This window comes from Dasypus novemcinctus, chromosome 15, assembly GCF_030445035.2.
Source record: "Dasypus novemcinctus isolate mDasNov1 chromosome 15, mDasNov1.1.hap2, whole genome shotgun sequence".
Taxonomy (NCBI): Eukaryota; Metazoa; Chordata; class Mammalia; order Cingulata; family Dasypodidae; genus Dasypus; species Dasypus novemcinctus.
This window is the reverse complement of record NC_080687.1, coordinates 106048853-106072701: the sequence shown is the minus strand read 5'-3', so window position 1 is coordinate 106072701 and position 23849 is coordinate 106048853. Positions and strand designations below refer to the sequence as shown.

At 46.0% G+C, this 23849-nt stretch overlaps 1 long non-coding RNA gene across 1 annotated transcript; it reads right to left on the bottom strand.

Annotated features, from left to right (window-relative positions):
- Nucleotides 1-1859: 1859 nt before the first annotated feature.
- On the bottom strand, nt 1860-4020 carry LOC139436557 (uncharacterized). Its single transcript, XR_011645893.1, has 2 exons — nt 2297-4020; nt 1860-2193 (listed from the first exon to the last, which is right to left on the bottom strand). It is a non-coding gene; the product is annotated as an uncharacterized lncRNA (long non-coding RNA).
- Between the last annotated feature and the right edge of the window lie 19829 nt (nt 4021-23849).

Sequence of the window (23849 nt, the reverse complement as noted above, 5' to 3'; positions counted from 1 at the left end):
ACTCAGTAAGTATGTGCGGAATGAAAGGAATAACAATGACACATGTCAAACACCTCACACCCTGTCCGGTTGCAGTAAGGCCTCAATATGTGGCAGGTTTCACGATGAGAAAACCTGCATTTCAGCGGAAGACACTGGAGATCCTGGATGATCCTCCAATTGTACACTGAGATGGAGCGGACACACTGTTTCCCCTAGAGGCTCTGGGCCCTGCTGGGACTCCTGATGCCATGCTCATCAGTGGGCATCTGTCTGGTGAAGTCAAAAGCGTGTCTGCAGCAGGACACTACCTTGGTCTAGAAACATCCCCCCATAGACTTATGAGTTGCAAGGGAGGATTAAAAAAGCAGTAATTACCCAGTGGGGAAATCGGGCCACACCTTCGCCAGGTGAAGGAATTACTACCACCAGGAAGGGGTAGATGGGTGTGGCAGGCCTCCAGCTGGGGCACGCTGGGGCAGTTTTCCAACCAAGAGTGCAGAACCCCAATCTAATTATGAATCATCAGGAAACCTCAGATGAACATAAAAGGAGGAGCATTCTATTGGAAAGGGGGTGGGGGAGAGCAGGGACTGTGTCCTTCAAAACTTCAAGGTCACAAAAGTTAAAGTTTGTAGTATGTTCCAGATCAAAGGAGGCTGTAGCTACACCCCCAATAAATGCAACACCAATCCCTAGACTAGATCCAGCACTGGAGGGGGCAAGGCTATGAAGGACCTTCCTTCCCTATGGAAGGAAGATTAGATGGAAGTATTTTATCAATGTAGATGTATGAAGTTAATATTGAAAGGTAGCTCTCTAAGATAAAATGCCTGTTAGTAAAACCCCACACTGAAATGGTGAGGAGTAAAGGGCTGTGGTGTAAGAAGCATACCCGCTAATGGTTTAGAAAAAGAACTCTGTGTGTATGTGTTGTGGGTGTGGGAGGGAGGGGAAGAGAAGAGAGGGAAGGGGGAAGTAGAGATGGAGTAAATGGCAGTACAAATGCAGTGCGTGTTAATAATAGGCAAATGTGGGTAAAAGAATAAATGGATGGTGGGGAGCAGGGCATATGGGAATCCTGTACATTTTTATGCGACAGTTGCATATCTAAGTCTCTTTAACAAAAATAGAAAAAAGGAATATATGAATGTTCCTTGAAATGGCTTTTTTTTGGGGGGGGCAATCTTTTATAAGTTTAGAATGATTTCCAAATAAAGTCCTTAAAAAATAAAACGTGCCCGTGCAGAATCAGCAGCAGCAGTGTCTGGAATGGAGAGCTTGATGAAGTGGGCCCAGGGCAGCCTGCACATGAAAGGCTTTCTGCTGTTCCATGATGGGGTGATGCAGCAACATCTCCACCAAAAGGTGGGGTGCCCGGATTCTGTCTAAGACCACCCCCCTAGCAATAACAGACCAGGAGAACAATAACAGCTACCATTTATGGTGTGTCCTGTGTGGCAAGACCCTTCCTGCATCATCTCGTTCCATTTTTATAACAGCTATTATTCTCACCCCAATTAACAGAAAGTGAGGGCAATTAACTGACCCATGGTAAACCCTTGATCTGGGAATGACTGATACCCAAAGCAATTGCAAGTCTCTCTGCCCGACAACTAACCCATACTCTCAGGGGACAAGGCTCTGACCTTTATTGCTCCCTTTTCTCCTATTTCTTTAGCACAGAGACTTACCAGTGTGAGACTGCACATGGAATGGCACCTCAGGGTATATAATTTGGCTTGTGCACAAATCCTGCCTCGACATTGGCCACTCTAAGGCCATTGGACAAGAAGGGACTTAAAGAGTGTTCCTCACTCAAATCTCTCCCTGTGACCAGGGCAAGTTCATCTTTTTAAGCCCCTCTAGGTTCATCCCTACCTTCATGTCAAAACTGCCTTCTCCACAGCCACTCAAATTTTACTTCATGTAACTTTCCCAAACCCCCCTTTCCCTGTTCTCACATAGTTCTGGTAGTTTCTCTTTGATAAATTCTTTTCTTTTCTTTTTTTTAAGTAATAATAAACTTTATTTTCAGAGAAGTTTTAGCCTTACAAAAAAATGACACCAGAAGGACAGGCCATTCCATACGACCCACCACCACCACCCATGAATCTTCAGGGAACGTGGCAGCCAGATGCTGTGGCAGGCCCTGGCTAGTCTGAGAGCACCCTTACCTCATACCCTGGCGACGTCTCCAGCTGAATCTGACCACTGTAGGAACAAGGGATGAAAAAAGATAGCAGGGGAATTTAAAGCACAAACGCTTCAATGTAAAAAGGAGGAGTCTGGTTTTGTTATTAAAAGGTAAACGTACTTCAGTGCAGAATCTTGTAATTCTAAGGCTTCTGCTGATTCCATGGGATAAAGGTTTACAACACTTCTCTTGCTAATATCTTCACTTAATCTAAAGGGTATGACGTGGAAAGACGTAAGCAAATTTATTAAGCATTTATTTGTAATAAATTTTACCACTTTGGGTCATCTTTAGTTTCAAAAGTTAGTATCTCTTTAGGATTAGATGATAAAAAGTTTATGATAAAATTTCAAACTACACAGTATTTTCCTACCGCATGCCAAAATATAATTTCCCATTTCCTATATCTAAATCTAACTTATTTGCTACCTAACAGAAATTTCTGAGAAAGCCATCATTTTCATAGGTATCATATGCTAAATTTATTCTAGAATTTTATTTACAGGAGCAAGTTAAGTTGTTGAGAGTACTACATTATGGAATATGCATAAGGGAATTTGGTTTTAATAGGATCAACTCTGCTTTCACTTCAAATATAAGAATTCATAAATAGTTTGTGAAGCATTTTTATTTTTGAAATCTTCTAATATTTAGAATCTGAATATTAACCAGTGAGATTTTTTACAAAGAGCTATAAAACCAGAAATCTGAGAAAGTGATATAAAAATCACAAAGCCATTTTAAAGGGTAGAAATGCATTCATGTTATACATGCCTATTGGAAATGCTTTCAAACTAGCCATCAGAAATCCTTGAGAAGAAACCAAGATAAAGGCAAAGCAGGACCTCAGTGTTCCACTTCATGTTTGAATGTTAAGATTGTATAAAATCTAAATCTTTGAAATGTAATACAACAATTAGTGCTTAACAAAAACAAAATCAAAAGAATAATGCCTGACAAGGTTATTCTCAATAAATACTTAATGAATAATTTTTTCAAAACACACACACACACAAAATCTGGAATATCCAATGTGTATATAAATGTTTTTATGATTAATTTTCAGCCCCATGCCACCAGAAATAAACAACCTCCATCTCTTGAAGTGCCATCTCTTTTTAAGAAGCAACAGGTGGGCTGGAAAGTCTCCTTTTTCTAGTTTTTTTTTTTTTTTAAACCAAACTAGATTTCCAAAAAAGTGTGTGTGTACTGGGTGGCTTAATGGGATTGGATCCTGAGACAGGGTGGTTTGTATATTTGGGCTAGGGTTTTTCCTAACTGCTGGAATCCTGGCCAGTTTTTCCTAGGAGTCCGAGATTTCCCTTGAAGGTTTGAGTAATTGGATGTGGTCCTTTAAACAATTTCAAAAGGTGAATAACCCCAGGACCTGGGGAAGCCTCTGACTCTAAGGAGTGCTAATGGGAGCAGATTTACTCAGGGGAGGACTTTTTTTTTTTTTAACAAAACTTGGCTAGGGTGGTTTTGAGAGTTAGGGTTTTACTTTCCCTGAGCTCTGGGGCTTATATGCTGTATGGAGTTTTCACTTAATTTGTAACATTTTGTAGCTCTTGGGTGATGGCTGCTATGAAAGCCAGGCCATTGTTGCTGCTTATGGATAAGGGTATTCTGTGCCATGAAACTATTTTTCAGAGCAAAGCTTTAGCTACTTTCCTGCTTTTTTAGTGTGGTGGGAAAGGCCTTGACCCAGCCCGAGATGGTGCACATTATTACTAATGAGTACCTATACCCTCGACTTGGTTTTGTTTCTGTGAAGTCCATTGCTAAGTTTTTAAAAGGGGCAGTTCCTGTGTGCTGGATGCCCACGGGGCCTGGGGACCTCGGGAGGGGTTTGTTCTTAGGCAGGTTTGGCATTGGCCACTAATGGTGGTGCAGGGCGAGGCCATCCAGGCACTGTAGTAATATTTTCTGAGCAGGGCTCTTAAAGCAGCTTTGCCCAGGTGGGTGAGCTGGTCTATTGTTGAACAAGGGTGTGGGAGGTCCCCTTTGGGATGAAGAATCAGCCATCTGGAGGTAGCCAGTTTCCCTCTGGTGCTTTTTTGAGATGACGCACTTTAGATACCAAACTTGTTGCTGGCAAATCCGAGCCTATTTCCATCTCTGAGAAAACTGCTGCTGCCTGTGAATAGGGCTTGATCTGGGCAAGAAAGTGACCTGTCCTGGAGGTCGGGGCAGCTGGCATACACTTTTTTGTTACTTCTGCACAGTCCTGCTCAGGAGTTTTTCTTTTGGTTGGCAGGAAAGTGGCAGGATTCAGGAAAAGGGGTGGGGGAGTGTTTGAAGCCCTGTGGGAGTTGAGTCCAAGTTAACTGAACTTTTTTGTTGAGTTTTGGGATTCTCCCATTCAAAAGCAAATAGGGATTGGTTCTGGGAGCCACCCACAGGCAGAAAAAAAGGATTTTTTTAAGTTCAGACAAGAAAATCAGGTGGCCCCAGGCCTTAAATATCCCATTAAGAGGTACTGGCAGCAGCAGAGTGTTTCAGGGTGAAGTATTCCTCCCTTTTCAGGGTGGCCTTTTGTGATGGGTTGGGTCTGGATTTTTTAAGGCTGCAGTTAACAGGGAGACCTACTGTTTTATTCGCTTTTTTGCTTCCCTTTCAGCAATTTTGTCCCGACTGACGAATACCATTTGCGACTTTGAGGAGCTGGGAGATGTTTATTTCTGTGAACCCATTTAGATTTCAAAGTTTCCATTTGATGTCTGATGCCTCCTGGGTGACGAGAGCTGCACTGACCATTCTCTGGCTTTCCAGGGCTTCTGGGTTGAAGGGAGTGTAGATCCGGAAGGCTTTGCAGAGTTGCTCATAAAAATCCCCCAGAGGTTCTTCAGGCTGTTGAGTGATGGAGGCCTTGTAGGCTGTTTGTGGGCTGCCTCGCTCTTTCTTGTACCCCTCTGAGGAGGGCTTTTTGATACCACGGAAGGGCAGCCTGTCCCTGATTTGTGTTAAAGTTTCAGGCTGGTTGAGCTTTTGGTGCTGCTTCTGGGGCCCATTCCTCTGGGTTCAAGACAGTTGTGGGGGCCTGTTCTCACAACCAGTTTCTGGCTTCCATGAGGATCTGGCGTCTCTGCTCCATATTGAACAGGTTAGGAGGAGCTGGAGGCAATCACCCCAAGTGGGGTGGTGGGTGTGGAAAACAGACTCCAGGAGGTGGATAAGAGCCTGAGGCTTTTCCAAATGTGAAGGGGTGGGTGCTTCCAGTTTAAGAGATCTGCAGGGTGTGAAGAGCTGATGAAACAGGATTGGCCTCCTGGGTTGCTCAGTCCCATCTGCACTGATCTGGGTGGACCCTGTGTTTCATGGAGGGGCTTCTGAAGCGCAGGCTGCACTGACTGAAGTCTCCTCACCAAAGGGACATCAGGAGCCCCCTCAGGGCTGACGGGCCTTGGGGCCTGAAGGTTGAGTCCTCTCTGGGAGATCTGCCTGTGGAGGCTCCAGGGCAGGGAAATGTTCTGGAATGGCTGTACTATACAGCAGGAAGAGTGGGTTTCCTTCTGGAGATTTTTGTAGAATAACAGGTTTTCAAAGTCTGGCTGTTTGTGTTACTAGGACCCTACTCTGACCCTTCCTTCCAGCACAGAATCAAACCTCAGAGGGCAGGGTTTGGGCAATTTCTAACCAGGAATTGAAGTAGGGGAACTGAGTGGGGTGGCCGGGGCTTCAGTGACTGTCTGCCAAACTGCATGAAACTTGGCCACCTCTAGGGTTCCCTGAGGGCTAATTAACACTAAACTCAGGTCACTTGACTTTGCACAGAGTCCGGAGAGTTCTGGGGGACATACCATAATTCCTGGGAAAGCCTTATTTGAAAATTTTTAACATCCCATCTAAGATGGTGAGTTTGGATTGTGATGATCCCATCCCTGAGCTGGTGTCGCAGGTCAAACAAAGGAGGGGGGCCCCTCACAAGGCCACTCAGATACCCACTTGTCTGTGCTTCTCAGGAGAACTTCGCGTCGCCTTAGCTAAGGCATCATGTAGAGTCTGCATAATCCACTATGCCATATGACATAGCCGCTGAGTGTAGGTTGGGACCCACTCAGGCTCCGTAGCGCAGGCCATGGGGCCACAGACTGGATCAGCAGAGGCCTCTGCAGTCCCCAGTCATTCACTCAATCACTCAGAGGTTCCACAGTCCTACCCAAGGGACTGCCCTATCCTGGAATCTTGAATCTCGAGATTTTGGGAGGTGATCAGTCTCCACTTCTGTCTGGAGATGGGCCTGACTGGGACTCAGAGCCCTGGGGCCTTACCTTTCCAGCATCTTCTTATGCTGTTCAACCCACCTCTCCACTGAGTCAGGCTGGGTCAGAGGACATGGCCCACAGGGATCCTTTCCCCGAAGGAGGCCCCATCAAGGGGACAGGTGGGGCTGCCTCCTTCATGGGGAGATCTCCACCAGCCATGCCTGCCAGTCCCAAACCAGAGGCTCAAAGGGCCAGTGTGGTTGGGTTTCCCAGTCAGGGAACCAAATGTTGCAGCAAAGCCGGGAGTTCTGAGTGGCAGAAAAATCTAAGTGGTCCTCAGATGAGCAGAGGAACAGACTTATAACACACAGGCCCAGAGGAGAGTCACTCTCCAAATTCTGAGCCCTGTCTTTCAGCTTTCATAGGTTTATATAAGATTTCATGTGGGACTAGCATGGCTCTTGCTCACTGACTAATGTGTCGCTAGGTGGAATTTTGCAAGTGGGGTTACAGAAGCAGAAGGTAGGTGCAAGCTCATGCTTTTGTGGGCTGATTTACAGAAGTGGGGGCAGGAGTGGTTTGTTAGATCACAGAAGCGGGGGGGGGGGGGGGGGGGGGGAGGGGGGGGACAGGTCAGAGTGGTTCATTTGATAATCTCCTGCAAGGCCATGTTCTCATGGGCTGATTTAGAGAAGCAGGGCACAGGAGTGGCTTGTTAGATAATTTTCTGCAAGGTTATGCTTTTTATTTCCTAACAGCCAGGATACAAAGGAAAGAATTATATGTAAATCAGAAGGTAATGAGATGTAACCCTCTCTTTCTACCAAATTCCACTTTTCATGGTCAAGAATATCCTGCTGAAGCAATCAAGTAGGAAAACCAGCTTTCACCAGTTGGCTGGGCCTGCACAGAAGAAGCCCCTGGCTGTCCTCACTTCAACTTGCTCAGTCGCATAGCAAATTTCCCACCCAGGGGTGGGGTTATCTGCCCCTTTCTTGATCACCCAATGTATGTGGAAGCATGATTTCCTGAACATACTAATCATGCAATTATATAACCAGCTATGTGTGCTCATCCATAAGCAGAAAAACTAATGCATAATCAAAGCAAATGTTAAGTAGTAACTTAGGCATTTAAGCAAGAGAGAAACTGCAGCATGGGGAGTTGGGTCTGAGCCACTTTGCACTGGCCTTGGCTCCTTACCTCTGCAGACATAATCAAAGTAGGTTTGCCTAGCTCTCATGTGAAAGTTTTCTTCATGCCATCTCTACTTATCCATAGAGGCCCTGCTCTGAGGCCTAACAACTATATCTTTCACTATGTAGGAAAAGAGAATAACTGAGAAGTATTTAAAATGACTAAATTTATTTACAGAAGCTGAAACATTAGAAGTACAGACTAGATCTCCTATTCGTTCAATCCCCAAATGTAATGGGCTCACACACACCAATTCAAGTAAACCTCATACACCGAATATCTCAATCTATGTAAAACCATGAACTTAGTATTTCAATTTAAAAATCCACAAAAAACATTCATAAAGACTATTTCATTTATTTAAAAAACTGACTGAAAAAGAAGGAAATATAGTTTCTGAACTGATAAGGCCATAATCATCCAATTAATTATCAATGATTAGTAGTAATTTATAAAGTTTAGTTTCAACAAATAAATAGGTTACTAGTTAAAACTTCTTTACTTTCTGACTTGGGGTATTTGTGGGAAGGGCCAATTATCTATCTTCTTCATGCTTAGCAGTATTGCATACCACTATAATTATTTACATTAAACTTCACAGATAGAGGTGAATTAAACAGATTAAAAAACAAACAAAACATTGGAATAGTCTCTTGTAATAATATTAGCCACCATTTACAGAATGGTCCCTATATGTTAGACATATGTAATCTCAGTTTATTCTATAGACAAGGAAAATGGAATTTAAAGAAATGTAGTGATTTCCAAAGGATGCACAGGTATTACATGAAGAATCTGGGATTCAAAACCAGGCTTTGTCATTTCAAAGACTCCTGCTTTTAACCACTAATAATGCTTAAAATGTTGCTTACCAAAAAAAACAAGAATCAGTCACCAACTGCTTCCACCTCATTACAACAGATTATTCAAAATTGGACCTGTTCAATATTTATTTAGCACTTAGTATACGTCTCACACACTGCAAGGTTCTGGAGATCTGGCCTCTGTCAGTGGGAGGCTCACAGTCTATCTGGAAAGACAGGCAATAGAAATGCTCTGCTTTGTTTATTGAAGGAAGTAGGAAAAGAAGGCATACAAAATAACTTTAATGCATTTTAACACATAATTTTCAAATCTATTATAATTGGGAGGCTTTTATTGTCAGATGTAATATCTGAAATGAGTTTATGAAGCCTTTTGCTCTATACACAGGTTCATATAGGAATTGTGGATGCAAGTATTAAAATAAATGAAGCCAAGAGTTTCAAATGAATTGAGCAAGTGGAGGACCAAGAAAAGAAAAGAATATAAATTTAGGTTACCATGTTCATTATTCAAGGTTTTTTTTTTTATATTAATAGCATTCCCTAAGCATTTATTTAATCTGAATTCTTCAATCACACTTGTGATAATGATAAAGTAAATCATATATTGCTTCCTCAAGGGAGTCATCCTTGATTCTCAGCATGAATAAAGCAACTTTATTTGCACAGCAGGATGTCCCAGAAAACTTCAAAACTCACTGAGGAGAGCTAGGCCTTTTTAACTATGTAATGTCTGCACCACCAATTGACATTTCCACCCTGAAAGGATCACAAACTAAGAAAGCCTCCTTTAACAAGTTCTTTGGTCTTATTTCTCTAACTTCTTGGGCATTTGTAACTAATTTAAAGTATTAGGATATATTCCTGAATATTCTATAGCAGCCATCAAATTCTGACTTTGATGTTTATTCATAAAAGAAACTTTCTAATAAGCTCTAATGAGCTTTGCATTACTACAGTGGTATGTGTAAATCCACACTTTCCTGGGTTTAGGATGCTAGCTGAAAGTAGAAAGCCAGCTGTTAAATGTCATGCCCTGGATCCTTGCGTGTGATATGGAAACCAGGGTCAGCATGTTCTGGAAAAGTACTGAGAGCTGCCACAGAATTGTAGCCTCAAAGAAAATCATAGTTTGGGTACCTTAACTTTTGGCCAGTTTGCAATAAAATGGTGTCATATTTTCTCTGTTAAGAAAGCCGCAGATGCTGTATCCTAGCCGCAGGACTTACTACAACTCATTTCCAGTCAATTACATGTAGTTGGTTGCTTTCATCTGTGGAGTTGCCTCCACCCGAGGAAAACACCTCCATTTCCTGGACACCAGATTTGTGGAACCAGTTTCACTTTGTAGGAGGGCCAGTGTGTCCTCTCAGGGCTCACCCCAACCCTCCATGGTGCTCTCCAGCTCCTCACAGGCCCAGGCCTGGAGCCTGGAGCCTCCTGCTCCCAAGGCACCTTCCTCCTCGCCCGTGGGGCCTAGGAGCTGGGGGGCCCTGGGAGCCCAGGGGACTCTGCCAGCTTCCCTTGGAGAAGGTGAAGGGCATGAGGGGGCCTCCGCCTGGTGCCACCAGAGGGTGCAGCAGAGCCCAAAGACGCGCACTGAGCTCTCCAGGCCCCAAGGGGGCGCTGCTGGGCAAGGCCAAGCAGGGGCCCTCCTGGAGGAGCCGAGCGGCTCTGCGGGGCTGCACGACCACCCGGGCCACGAGGACCGGCCTCTGTGCAGAACCAGGAGCCCAGGACGGCGTCCTCTGCAGCCAGGAAATGGCTGTGGCGCTGCCAGGGGCTGGGGTGGCCCAGGACGGCGACCACCCCAGGGAGCAGAGGCTTTGGGGACCAGCCCAGGTACTCCCAGGCACCTGCTGGCAGCCAGGGCTCCTCCCACTGCAGAGCAGAGGCTCCTCCCTCAGGCACCCTGCACTCCAGGGCAGCTGCTCTCCCAGCACCCTTACCTTCCCGCAGGCTCACCCTTCCCTGCCCCCTGCAGCCCTCCCCTCCAGGTGCCCCTGCATCTCTGACCCACCTCCGACCCTTGGAGACATGGACCTCCCAGGAAGGGCCCCCGTCCCCCCTGCTCTGTCATCCTTCCCTGCCTGTGCTAGACCCCACAGTTCCTGTCCCCCCTTCACTGTCATTTATCACCCTTATGATGTCCTACATACCTTATCTCCTTTCATCATGGAGGAAAGTTTAAGCCTTTGCAGAACACAGTTGTTCCCCAAGATAATTTCTAAAGAACAGATAGAGAAGAGTTACAATCACAAGACAATCATTCCTTTCGTTACCAAACTACCAATTTAATGCAAACCTAAAGCGGATTCCATGAGCGTCTATCCAGAGTACCATTTTATTCTTAGACTTGTACATAGAACAATCTCAAGTAATGCCCTTGTTGGAGGCAAGAGACAAAAGGACTTTGCTTTCCACCATTCTTTCTTCTGTTTGATCAACCATAAATCAAAGCAAAAATAGAGCTCCATAAAAATTACAACACTGGCTTTTTTTTGGAAATCTTAATTCTTAGGAAGTGCGAAAAAGTTTTATGTATTTCACCGCATGTATTTGTTAGTTCAAGACAAACATATGATCTCCCAGACTATGCTCAAATGCCCATCTTTCAAAAAGGACCTGGTTTTCTGGATTATTTAGGTAATTCACTGGCTTTTTCAGGTAAGGAGGTGGAAAAGAGATGACTCCCTTCTGAGCTCCAGGAAAGTCACCTTCCTGTGGTTTATAAAGGATGGCTATCACAGCCGGCAAAATGTATTCAGTCTGCAAGTACACACTTGTGCACACACACGTACATACACACACAGAAACACAGTTAACACTCTCATCAATGCTTGACAAAGCAGAAAGCCTAAATACATTCAACATTGAATTCTTAAGGAAAAATGACTTGACTCTAATTTTTAAAACTTAAGCCTTCAATATTGAATCTACTCCATAAGATCATGTTTCCATTTAAAAAGGAGAAAAGGTAACTCAAACAGAAATGAAACAGAATAATGTGGTGTTTTGGTTTGACAGAGAGCTCCCAATGCAAAGTACCAGAAAGGGGTTGGCTTTTACAACCCATTTATTAGGGCAAAATCCTACAGTTCTGTGGTTGTGAAATAGCCAAATCAAGGCACCATCAGAGATGCTTTCTCACCAAATTCAGCTCCTGGTGACCCTGGTGCCCTGCCATGTGGAGGGACAAGACAGCAGCAGATCTCTGCCTGGTCCCTGCCTTCGCTCAAGGCTCACCATTTCCCAGAGCTTGGCTGCGGGTACCAGGCATGTTGCTCATCTCTTCAGCCTTGAGCTGCTCCATGAGCCCAGCCTCTTGGGGGCTTTAGGCTTCAGCTTCAGCTGCTAGTGATCCTCGAGGCCTCTCTCCCATGGCAGCGACAAAATGGTGACTTTGTTTCTCTAAGTCTCCTCCCTGTGTCTCCATTTATGTAAGGCCCAGGAAGAGGGGGGAAACCAAACCTGGGTCATGCCTCACTGATGGAGTCCCATCAAAATGAAGTGATCAAGTGACCTATTCAGGGTGAGAACCAAGTCAAAGGCAATCAAAAGGTCTCACCACCCTTTGAATTAAAAAATATAAATTTTGGGGGGGATTCACCAAATTCAAGCTGTCACATCTGGATATCACTCTCTTACTAAATAGGTTCACAAAAAACTAGAAAGAGCATATGTAGGGAAAATAAGCCAATAGAAAGAAAACTCCTACATTCACGGGCTTGCTCAGCACACTATTATTTCTAATGAACAGCTCTTGGAAACAATGCAATGTCCAGGACTAGAAGTCTCTCTGTTTGACAGGTGGACTTCCACACAGCCCCATGTTTTAAGTGGCATCTTACTGCACACAGGGCGATGGTCCTTAGTCCAGGGCGTCCCTGAATCCACACCTCTGGAAAGTAAACCCCAGTCTTCTGCAGTGGGCAGGAGCTATGGGCTGTGGACCATTCTGTCCAGACTCCCCCTCTCCTGACCTGCCTTTCTCCCTGCCTGTTCCACCACAGGGTCCCTGATGTCTGCGGTGCCGAGCGCTGCAGGGATCAGAGCATAAGTGAGCGGGCCTGTCCTTCTGCCGCTGCTGCCTCAGGTTCTCTTAGGGTTCTCTACTTTTGCCAACAAGTTCCTAGTCCTAAGTCCACACTTCACTTTCACTATTTTATTATTGTTTTCCTTGTCTCTCTGTTGATCCTTGTGGCTCAGTCCTTTAAATTAATCGCTTTATCATCATTTAAGTTATGTGAGAAAACAGAGGTAAATGCCAATGCTCATTTCTCAGTGATTATTGGGAAGTGTTTCATAAAATTATTACATTAATGTTCATATCCTGTTGAATCTAATGTTCTAGAACCCTTAGAGGATAATATTGTGTATGTGTTGTGTATTGAGGAAAGAGCACTGGACTCAGATTCCTAGTGGAGCCTAAATTTTATGCTTCTAAAATATTTTGTAATCCCATATACAATTTTCCTTATTCCTTTGCCCTCATATTTAAATCTAGTTAAGGGAAGAGATGTGGCTCAGGCAACTGAGCTCCTGCCTACCTCATGGGAGGTCTGTGATTTGATTCCCAGTGCATCCTAAAGAAGACAGCGAGCTGGTATGTTGGGCAGTGGCAGCGATCTGACGCAACAAGATGACACAAGAGACCAAGAAGAAAAAACATAATGAGACACACAACAGGGCAGGGCACACAGGGGCTTAAGTGATTACGCATCTCCCTCCCATATCAGCGGTCCTGTGTTCAGTTCCCGGTGCCTCCTAAAAACAGCATACGGCAAGTGCAAACAACGAGGGGGTGGGGAGAAATAAATCTTTACAAACGTAAATAAAAATTAAATTTGCTTAACTTTTAAGATCTTTCTTTTGCAAGTAATATTGAATTTTTGCCAAACCAAGTGTACTTTCAAGGAATGAATAGAACCAGCCTTGGGAAACGGACTTTGGCCCAGTGGTTAGGGCGTCCGTCTACCATATGGGAGGTCCGCGGTTCAAACCCCGGGCCTCCTCAACCCATGTGGAGCTGGCCATGCGCAGTGCTGATGCGTGCAAGGAGTGCCTTGCCACGCAAGGGTGTCCCCCGCGTGGGGGAGCCCCACGCGCAAGGAGTGCACCGGTGAGGAAAGCCACCCAGCGTGAAAAGAAAGTGCAGCCTGCCCAGGAATGGCACCGCCCACACTTCCTGTGCCGCTGATGACAACAGAAGCGGACAAAGAAACAAAAGCAGACAAAGACACAAGACGGAACAAATAGACACCAAGAACAGACAACCAGGGGAGGGGGGGAAATTAAATAAATAAATAAATCTTTAAAAAAAAAAAAAAATAGAACCAGCCTTAACCTAAACTTAAAAAATGATTTTTCCACATGCAGTAGAAGTATATCTTGTTTTTGTCAAACATGGTTGTGCCCCACATATACACTAGAAGGAAAGTAAACCTTCAAAACTAAGAGTAAACCTTCAGCCACTGCAGGGCCTCACTGTCCATGAGGGAAGGCAGGAAGCAGAGGGGTGGCCCAGGGAGGTGGGGAGGGGGGAGTCACTGTGGCAGGAGCTGCGTGGATCACAGCAAGGGCACCCCGAGGGAAGAGCAGCAGCAGGTGGGTGCTGTGGGGCAGAGGCTCTCCTGGAGGGAGAAGCCTGTCTCCCCTCACCAGGGAGAGGACCGCCGGGGCAGCCTCCTGGGGACTGGGGGCCCAGCAGCCTGCAGCCCCTGCTCTCTCCAGGCCTGGGGCAGCCCCTCTTTCCACCTGGAGGGCTGGGGGAGGTGGAAGCACAGGCTCTTTGGAGGACAGGACCCGACAGCAGCTTGGGAAGAACATGCCCGACTCTGGGGAACGGGACAGCATTTGGTGCAGGGGGGTCACCAGCACCCCCCACCCTCACCTCTGCATCCTAGAGCAGCTGCCAGCCCCTCCTGCTCAGATCTGCACCAGGCCAGGTGCACAGATGCCCAGGCATGGGTCCCAGGGTCCTGAGGTGAGGGACAGGCCACGGGATGGTTGGCTTGAGGGGAAGGAGGGAGGGGCAGGTAGAAGCCTACGTGGGCTTTGCAAGGGCTGCCAGGGAATCCCGTCCCCAGGGCAGGACCCCAGGGCTGCAGTGCCCACTTCCTACTTGGAGCTGGAGAAGAAGGGGACCTTGGAATTTTATTTTCTATTGTTATGCATATTACTGTCCTTTAGAGGGAGGCCCTGTGCTGCATCTTCCCCTCCTCCCATTCCTTGGACCACTGTGGAGGACAGGGTGGGAGGGGAAATTTCTGGGCAGGGAAAGAACTGCGAGACGCCCAAATCTCTGTAAGCATCAGGCTCCGGAGGGGAGGAATTTTGCCAATGACACCCAGCCTCCCTGTGTTCACCCTGCGGAAGTCACCCATTCTCCCAAAGAAGGACCTACCAGGGGAAGCCAAATGAGTTCCCCAAACAGTCACATAAGATGCCTCTCAGGTGGCCGCCCCCAGCTTCACCGCCCACCGCCTGCATCGGGAGCCCCCCTGAGCCTTCTCGCTGCTCCCTGTCATGCTTCCCATGCTCCTGCCTACCTGGGGGTCTCTGCCCAAACTAGAGATGGTACTGACCCTCTTCTTGGGCAAGCTTTGAATAAACAGACTCTGCTCTCATTTGAATTCTCTTTATTTCTCCAGAATGAACTCCACTCTCCTACAAAGAGGAAGATGGAGAAGGCAGGAGAGGGGTGCAGGGCCCCAGGGGTCACAGGCCAGTCTCTGCAGCAGAGTGGGTGGGGCAAGTGGCCCCCTGGCAGCGAGGCTCTGCAGGCCGCTCCTCTGGGCCCCCAGATGGTTCCCTTCACCTTCTGAAGCTGAAGCCCCTGGATCTTAGGAGCCGATGCTTGGAAGGCCTTGTGGATGAGGATCTCCTCTACAAGTGGACCCACCGAGACCCGCCCAGCACTGCAGACCTCCGTCCTCCATGCCCTAAGCCCTCCAGCACACGTGGCGCTCATGCCCAGCAGCCGAAACTGTTGTTCAGGTCCAACTACAGCTGCTGTGTCCACACCTGCTCATCTCCCCCACTGTCCTTTCAGGCTCTGTGTGGCGCATGAGCTTCTTCCTCCACAGTAAGTCTAGGGAGAGCAGCCTGGACTCTTCCCATGGTTTCCATTTTGGTCACTGCCTCTGCTTCTCCTCACCAGAGGTGGGAGCATCTCCATGTGCTTTTTACTCTCAGGTTCACAATGGACTTCCTATTTCACTGCCATCTCCCAGACTCATTCGCCAGGACCAGGAATCAAAGACAGCTCAAGCACAGCTGGCTGCAGCCCCTCAGGCTCTCTGGACTGGGCACCACAAATGCTCAATGGAGAGGCCAAGAACCAGGAACCCTGCAGCATGGCCTGGTGGCCTCACCACCCCACAGCAGCAGCATGGACGGAGTCCAAAAACAAAACATCTTCCCAAGCTAAGTCCAAGAGAGCTCTGTCCACAGAGGGCAGCTCCCACAGCAAGGCATCTAGGGAAATTTTCCCTGCATTGGGTCCCCAGCTTCTTGTTCTAGCAACAGCCAGGCCAGAACACACCCAAAGGGAACCTGTTCAATGTTAAATGAAGATATAAGCAGGTCGGGTTTGCCCGGAGGTCATTGAACCTCAGCAAATACCGAGGGGAGAAACCAAGGTCCACTCAGTAGACTTACCATGGAGGACGGAGACCAGGAGCCCCATGGAGCCCACAGAGGAGATATGGGAGACAATCACCAGCAGCCGCGAGTGGGACCTCAACAGCCAAAACATGCTGCTGTGGTGTGTGTCACACGGGGCTGGGGGTGTACACAGGGCAGGATGGGGGTGTGCAGAGGCCATGGTGGGCTCACAGTGGGGGTCCAGTGAGGAGGACCCCAGCACCTCCACAGCATGCAGAACATTACCAGTAACTAAGGAGCTTTATCCAGCTCCCAGGACATGTGGCATCAAGGGGCAGCCCCTGGGCCTCACCACCAGCCTGGGAGAAGGACAGGAGAGGGGAGCAGGCCCAAGGCAGCTCTGGGGTTCTGCCTGGGGGTGTGGGCAGTGGTCGCCTGGGCAGCGAGGGCCTGCCCCCTTGCCTGCTCTCCCAGAGGGTGCCTGGGAGTGCTTTACACCTGAAGCAGCTTTGTGAGTCTGGCCTCAATGTCTCTAAAGGCCCTGGAACTCCCAGACACCCTTTTGACCTGCACCCCGTGGAGCCCCCGCCGTGGCAGCCTGCACACTTCCACCCTCCACTGGAGGAAGTCCTCCTGGCTCGGCGTGCCGCACACGCACAGCAGCCCGTGGGGCCCCATCAGGTCCCACTCGCAGCCAAGTGCATCGAGCACCCGGCATATCTCCCCCATTATCTCGTGCGGCTCCAGGGAGCTCGTGACCTTCATCCTCCACTTGGGGTCCCGTGAACGTGGCAGGGCCCCCTGAGGGCCCACTTGGTTGTCCCTCCCCTGGTGCAGCTCCTTGCAGGTGCACCCTAGGCACAGGAAAGTCCAGAATCGCCTCCACATGCTCGGCTGGCCCTGCCTGTTGCTGGGAGGGGAGGCAGGCCTCCCGCTGCAGGGCAAGTTCTTCTGCTCACCCCTGACCTGGGGTGTTCCCCTGGGGATGGCTTCACCCGTGCCAACAGCGGACAGGTGAGTGCTTCCTTCAGAGCCTCCTTCCCTACCGCTTCTCACGTGGGAGGAGGCGATGACCGCAGGGCCAAGCAGGGGACCCTCCTGACGATGCTCCTTGGGGCAGGGCCTGGCGGCCTGGCTGGGCCTCACCCAGGCCATCCGGGGCTGCTGGTGCACCTGAGGCAGGGCCAGGGGCCCTGTGGGGGAAGCCGACGTCTTGGAGGCTCCTGGCTCTGGCATGCGCTGGCTCTCCCGGCCCTTGTCCATGACGGCCTGACTGAGGATGGTCCTCTGCAGGGGAGGAGAGCTGCAGGGTGGACCAGGGCAGGGGGCAGGCTGTGGTGGGAGGGCACAGAGGTGGGCTCCTCCCACTCCTGGCCTGGCAGGGGGCTGGGTCTGCGGGGCGCTGGTGGAGGTCCCCTGCTCCCATCTGCTGTGGCCCAGCAAAAGATATATGGCCATGACTTCATCATATCTGCCATCTTGCAAGGACGCCTGTATCTCCTCCTCTTTGTAGCCCATGGCTACCATCACTGCTATCCGGTGGGGGTCCTGGCGAGCTGGGAGGGGCTCCACATACGGCCTCAGTTGTGCGTGCTCATAGCCCGTATTGACCCACGGGTCAGTCATTATGTCTGGGAGGCTTGACCTCCTACAGGGATCCACTGTCAGGCACTTTTGGAGGAGATTCCTGCAGTCCACAGACAGGTAGTATGGGATGCGGAACTCCCCGCTGAGCACCCGCTCCTGCAGGAGCTTGGAGCTCTGTGCAAAGAAAGGGAACTTCCCGCTGACCATGTTGTAGAGAATCACCCCCAGGCTCCAGACATCCACGGCCGGCCCAAGGTACGTGTGCCCCTTAAATATTTCGGGGGCAGTATAAAAGGGAGTGCCGCACAGGGTTTCCAGCTGCTGGCTGATGTCAAAGGTATTACTTAAACCGAAATCCGTAACTTTCACATTCCCAGCAGCATCCAAGAGGAGGTTGTCTGCTTTTAAGTCTCTGTGCGAGATACACTTCTGGTGACAGTACTGCACAGCAGATAAGACTTGGCGAAATTTTGCTCGGGCCTCCTCTTCCGAGAGAGGGCCATGGGCCATCAGGTAGTGCAGGAGATCACCTCCATGGGCGTACTCCATTACGAGGTAGAGCTTCTCCGGGCTGTCAATGACTTCAAAGAGCTGGACGATGTTGGGATGGTGCAGGCTCTTCAGTATGCTCACCTCTCTGGAGCGCATGCGGAGGCTGCTGGGGCTGTCCTTCTTGTGTATGATTTTCACGGCTACCTCATGGCGGGTGAGGACATGCCGCGCTAGAAAAGTCATGGAAAAGCCACCTTTGCCTAGTAATCGCAAGAACTGATAATTCTTCAGGTGGGTCTCCTCCTTAGCCCTCAAGGCTGGGAGAGGCCGCAGCATACTGGAGTTTATGCTGGGCTGGAGACCCGGTGACTCTACGCAGACTTTCCAATGGGAAAGCCTGAATAACTGATCTAATAAAAAAATAAATAAATAAAATGCTAAAAAAAAAAAAGAAAATAAAAAATATGATAATAAAAAATAAACAGGAGTAAAATAAAAGGAAAAGATTAAAAAACAACAAACAGGCAAAAGGTAAAAGCAAAATAATTTTTTAAAAAAGTAAATAATAAAGAAAACAAAATCAGGAGAAAAGAACTAAGACAAAAAGAAAAAATAAGAAACAAAATAAACGAATCCACAAATGATAAATAAACCAGCGAAGGGCAGTCCTAGTCCACAGGTCACCAAAAACAGCTTCCTGGGTAAGCGGACACTGAGCCTCAGCTGCAGGGCCTTATATAGGGGCAGCAGGCCCTGCACAATGGCTCCTTGTGAGGTCATCCAAGCAATGGGCCAGTCCAGGCTGTGGTCATCCTCAGGGGTTTCTCCTCACTTTCTGGTCTCAGAAACCCTCTACACTTGCCACAAAATTATGGAGGATCCCACAGAACTTTGGGTTTCTGTGGGTTCTAGCTCTTCCTAGTTCCTTATCAGAAATTATAACCTAGAATGCCACAGTGCCATCTACATTTCTAGTTTGAAAACCTTAATGATATCTGGCTTTGAAAGAGTTCAGAATATCTACATTGGAAATATCCAATTCTTTTTCTATAACTCTACACGATCTGACTCAAAGGGATCCATAACTCAAGTGATAGCGTGGTTCTCTCTGAAAATGTTCTGTTGCTTAAAGCATAAGAAGGTACATTATTGGCATCTATAATGCTGAGGGAAAGATTGCTTTCATCCTACTTTCATTTCTTGCTTTCAGTTTTGCCCCAGGTTTTCTATTGTAGCTGTCTCCCTTCCACAAGCCAGAAAACTCACTGGAAGACCTCCTTTTTCCTGTCTTTACAAGTAGAGAGTGAAGCTGTGCATGAAGAAAGCAAGTCTTCTACCCTTTCTTCTCCAAGTCATCACTCTGGGCTCGGTCTCCCTCTTACTCAGCATGGTGGTGGTGTATGGGAGGTGCACATGGCACTGACACCTCATGGCAGAGAATGGTAATTCCTACATGACTCTTAAAAGCTTCTCTGAAATATAATATCGCTATGCCACTTGGCTTTGCAAGTCTTGAATCTTTTTGATACCTCAATTCTTTCATTATTGCCTACTTCCATACTGATTTATGAAGTGAACCATTTTCTATCCAAACTGAATAGAACTATTACAGACTGGAAGAAACTGGAAAGTGAAAAGATCACTTACTTTTGGTAATGTACAGTGGTGATGGCAACACGACATTGGGAATATAATTAACACCACTGTATTATATATCTAAATGTGGATAGAAGGGGAAATTTGGGGTGGTATATACATTGATAGAATAAAAATTAAAAGTAAACAATAGGACTACACAATACAGTGAACCCTAAAGGAAACAGGACTATAATTAATAGGACAATTATATTCTTCACAATTGCTAAAAGATGGAAAAACCTAAGTCATCATAAACCAATGAATTGATAAGCAAAATCTGGTATTTTCATACAGTGGAATATTATTCAGAAGAAAAAATCAATTGCGGAAGCAAAGACAATGTGGAGGAAAACTGAGCATATTAGGTTGAGGAAAGGCACCAGACACAACAGGGCAAACGCTTTATGGCCTCACTAACATGATCAAAATACAATGAATAGACTTATGGAGATGGGACTATGAAATGAAGTTAGGTGGGAGATGGAATGTGGATGAAAAGGGGAAGATGATGCTGGGTATATATAGAATACTTATTCAGGTAAAATGCATATATGGGAATGCTTGAACTTGATGGCAACACATTACAATGAATGTAACAAACACTGTTGATTTATGAATGAGAATGTGGCCAAAAACAGTGTCTAGGAAAATTAAGGTTAGTTAGAGGACAACTGAAGAATACTGGGAATGTAGAACAATGATTTTGGCAGGAGATTGTGATTAGGAAGATAGAGCAATGGGCTTCTACTACATGTTAAGAATGTGCTGATACAATGGAAAAATACAAATTATTTGGAACTATAATTAACACCTTTGTGATGATTTTCTACCAAAAGCAAGGTTGATACTACATTAATGCTCAGGGCTAAAAAAAAAAAAGACAGGAATTTGGTTTTATGAAATATGAATAGAACTAAGCAGTTCTTCTCTTACTTTTTCATTAATATTGCATAATTATGACATTTAACTAATCTCTGTATCTTTATGAACACTACAGGAACAACTGAGTTAGAATTTGCAATTAGACCAGATAAAGATGAGATGGAAGTTTTTAGGAGGAATGTACCCATAACTTGTTGAGCTGCATTTTTCTGTTATATTTTTCTGAATTTGAGATAAGGTTATAAAAAATAGTACAACAATAATAATATTTACTCATTGATGGTAACAAAGGTACCACACTAATGTAAAATGTTTAAAATGGGGGCAGGAAATGGGAACACTTTATGCATCTTTCTGGAAATCTACAACCTCTCTAATAAAAAAATCTTGAAGGCAAAGATAAATACCTCTTAATACACGGGGCAATGAAGTGGTACTAAGAATTTTAAAAAGGACAGAATTTGCAGAACTCAAGTAAATGCTGCATTTTTTAAGGTGGGGATAAGGTGAAGGATGACATATGAGTTTCCAATCCCAGGTGAGAGTCAAGATCAGTTCCAAAAGGGCTGTTGGATTCACAGAAAGATAAGAAATTACATTTTAGACACATTACATCAGACCCAAAGAGGGGACATTCATGTAAAAGCTACCAAAGAAAAAAGGTGGATGCTGGATTCAAACAAATTGATGAAAAACCAATGCTTAAGTTACAGATTTGCGGGTAATTGTATAAAAAGCACAAGTAAATGTGGGTAAATAAGGGATCTGCAAAGGGAAAAAGACTGGAGAGGGTAAAAAGCAAAAGTAAAAAGCCTTGATCATTAATATTAAACTGAGAATATGGAGGAAGTGCAAAGGAGGGAGAAATAAGGGTCCAAGAGGATCTGAACAATGGGGCTGCAGAAATCAAGAAAAAGCAACGATTCAGGAAGAATCTATGTCATAGGAAGGGGCTTTTTATGACATTGAAAGTCTGTGACTTTCTAATCACTTTGAGAAACAAAAAATGTGATAGAGTAAGAAGAAACACTGGATTTTGAATCACTGTTTTGACTCTTCTTAGTTCATTAGAACTACAGAATATTTTCACCAAAAAGAATTATGTAGGTATAGATAGATAAATGGATAACCAAAACTTACAAGTGCATGTAGAAAGATTTACTGGATCATATCAAGGATCAATATTGCAGACAAGGGATACTTATTTCTTCTACCCCAATTTTTCTAATAGAAAAATTCCAAGTCCTCTAAATTCATTCTCAGCATTCAAAAAAAACAAAACAAAACAAAACACCATCCACAAAAATCACATTACATAGAATAAGAGAAGTGTAGTCCTTCAACCATACCAAAAGAAGGGTGTCATAATAAAATATATCACTAATTCAGAATTAAAAGCATTTCTTTGAAAGTATAAAACTAAAATTAGCACTATACTTTTAAATACATGTCCCAGAGACTTAAATCTTTGGTCTGTTCAGGGCTGAGCCCTGAATGTCAGCAGAGTTGCAACACCTATTCACCGGTTCACTGGACTCACCCAGGACAACTAACGAGGAGATGATGGTGGACAACACCCATCCCAAGGAACAGAGAGTGTGTGCGGCTGCAAGCAAGATGGTTCCATCCATCTGTCCCATGGGAGCTAAGCCCCTCTCAATTAGAAACAAGAGTGGGCATCACCATCCCCAAATCCTCAAGATTGGGGAGTGAACAATGGACTAAAGTCGACTTAGTATTAGACCATTAAAGACTTATTGCTATTTTATTCTAGCAATGGAAATTACTTTGACCATTGTAAAGGCAGTGGCCACCAGAGGTCCTGAGGGGGAGGAAAAGAGAAGAATAGGTTCAACATGGGTGCATTTTCAGGACACTGGAATTGTCCTGCATAACACTGCAATGACAGATACAGCCTTCTACACATTTTGTCATAACCTATAAAGTTGTGTTGAGCAGAATGTAAACTATAGTTCATGCTCAGTATCAATGCTTCAATATGTGTTCAACAATTGGAACCAATGTACTACACTAATCAAAGATTTTCTTAATGGAGAAAAGTGGGGGAGAGTTTCAGACTCTTGCTGCAGCTGACAATGGCTCAAAATGGTGAGATGTACAATGATATCACCTCCAGACTGGCACGGTGTCATGGTGCTGAAGGGCACCATGCACCAGGCTGGTGGAATACTGGAGCCTGCCTTCCTAGCTCTTCTCTAGGGTCAATGGTGCTGCAACATGCTGGCTGGATGAAGGGCATACCAAGTGGAGCAATGATTACCAGAGACATATAAGTAGAACTTAAACACAATTGGCACTACGGCCTCCTCCCATGGAGAGAGAACATGTATGGTATTGCAAACCTGGAGCTTAGATCTATTAATGGCCACTCAAAAAGAAACGTATGCAGCAGTTGCTGCATTAATTAGTATTAAGCACAGAACCTATATGCCTAGCGATTATAATGAGACATTTCTGTTCTAGATCATCTGCAGAGGGATACTGAACATGTTAAAAGGTCCTGGTAAACTTCATTTTCTAAGTAGTTAATGAAAGGCATGCTTAACCCAGGTCTCCTCCTAGCCTTTATTCCAAAACCTGTCCCACTCAATCCTGGGGCTGACTGGCAAACCCACATGCCATCCTACCAGGGTTAAGCATTTTCCCACCAGGAAGGAAATGGCAAACAGGTGGCTGCCTTGGCAGGGGCTCCATGGGGTGCAGGTCAAAAGGCTATCTGGGAGCTCCTTTAGAGACACTGCACCCACACTAGCAAAACTGCTTCAGCTTTAAAGCAATTTCATGTTCCGTCTATTCTTCCCTACTCCTCCTCTCATGACCTTTGGTAACTACTATTTTATATCAACTTTACAAGTTCTTCAGTTACACATGCTAATAACTACAATAGCAATAAATCTACAGTGGTCCATGGTTGCCCTCCCCATTTTGTTTATCCCTCAGTCTTGAGGTATTGGGGATGACATCCACTCTGCTTAAGAATGAGAGGGGGTTTAGATCTTATTCAGCAGATAGAAGGAATTGTCTTGCTTGAAGTTGTATATACTGTCATTGGGGTTTTTTTGGATAGGGGTTGTCCATCCAAAATTTGGATACACAAATTTGATAACTGTCATCTAGGCAGAAGTTCCATCACCCAAGGTAAAAATTTTTAAAGTTTCTTAGTGACAGGACAAAATGACACCAATACCTGGTTTTTTCCATTTCTAATCCTGGAAAGAA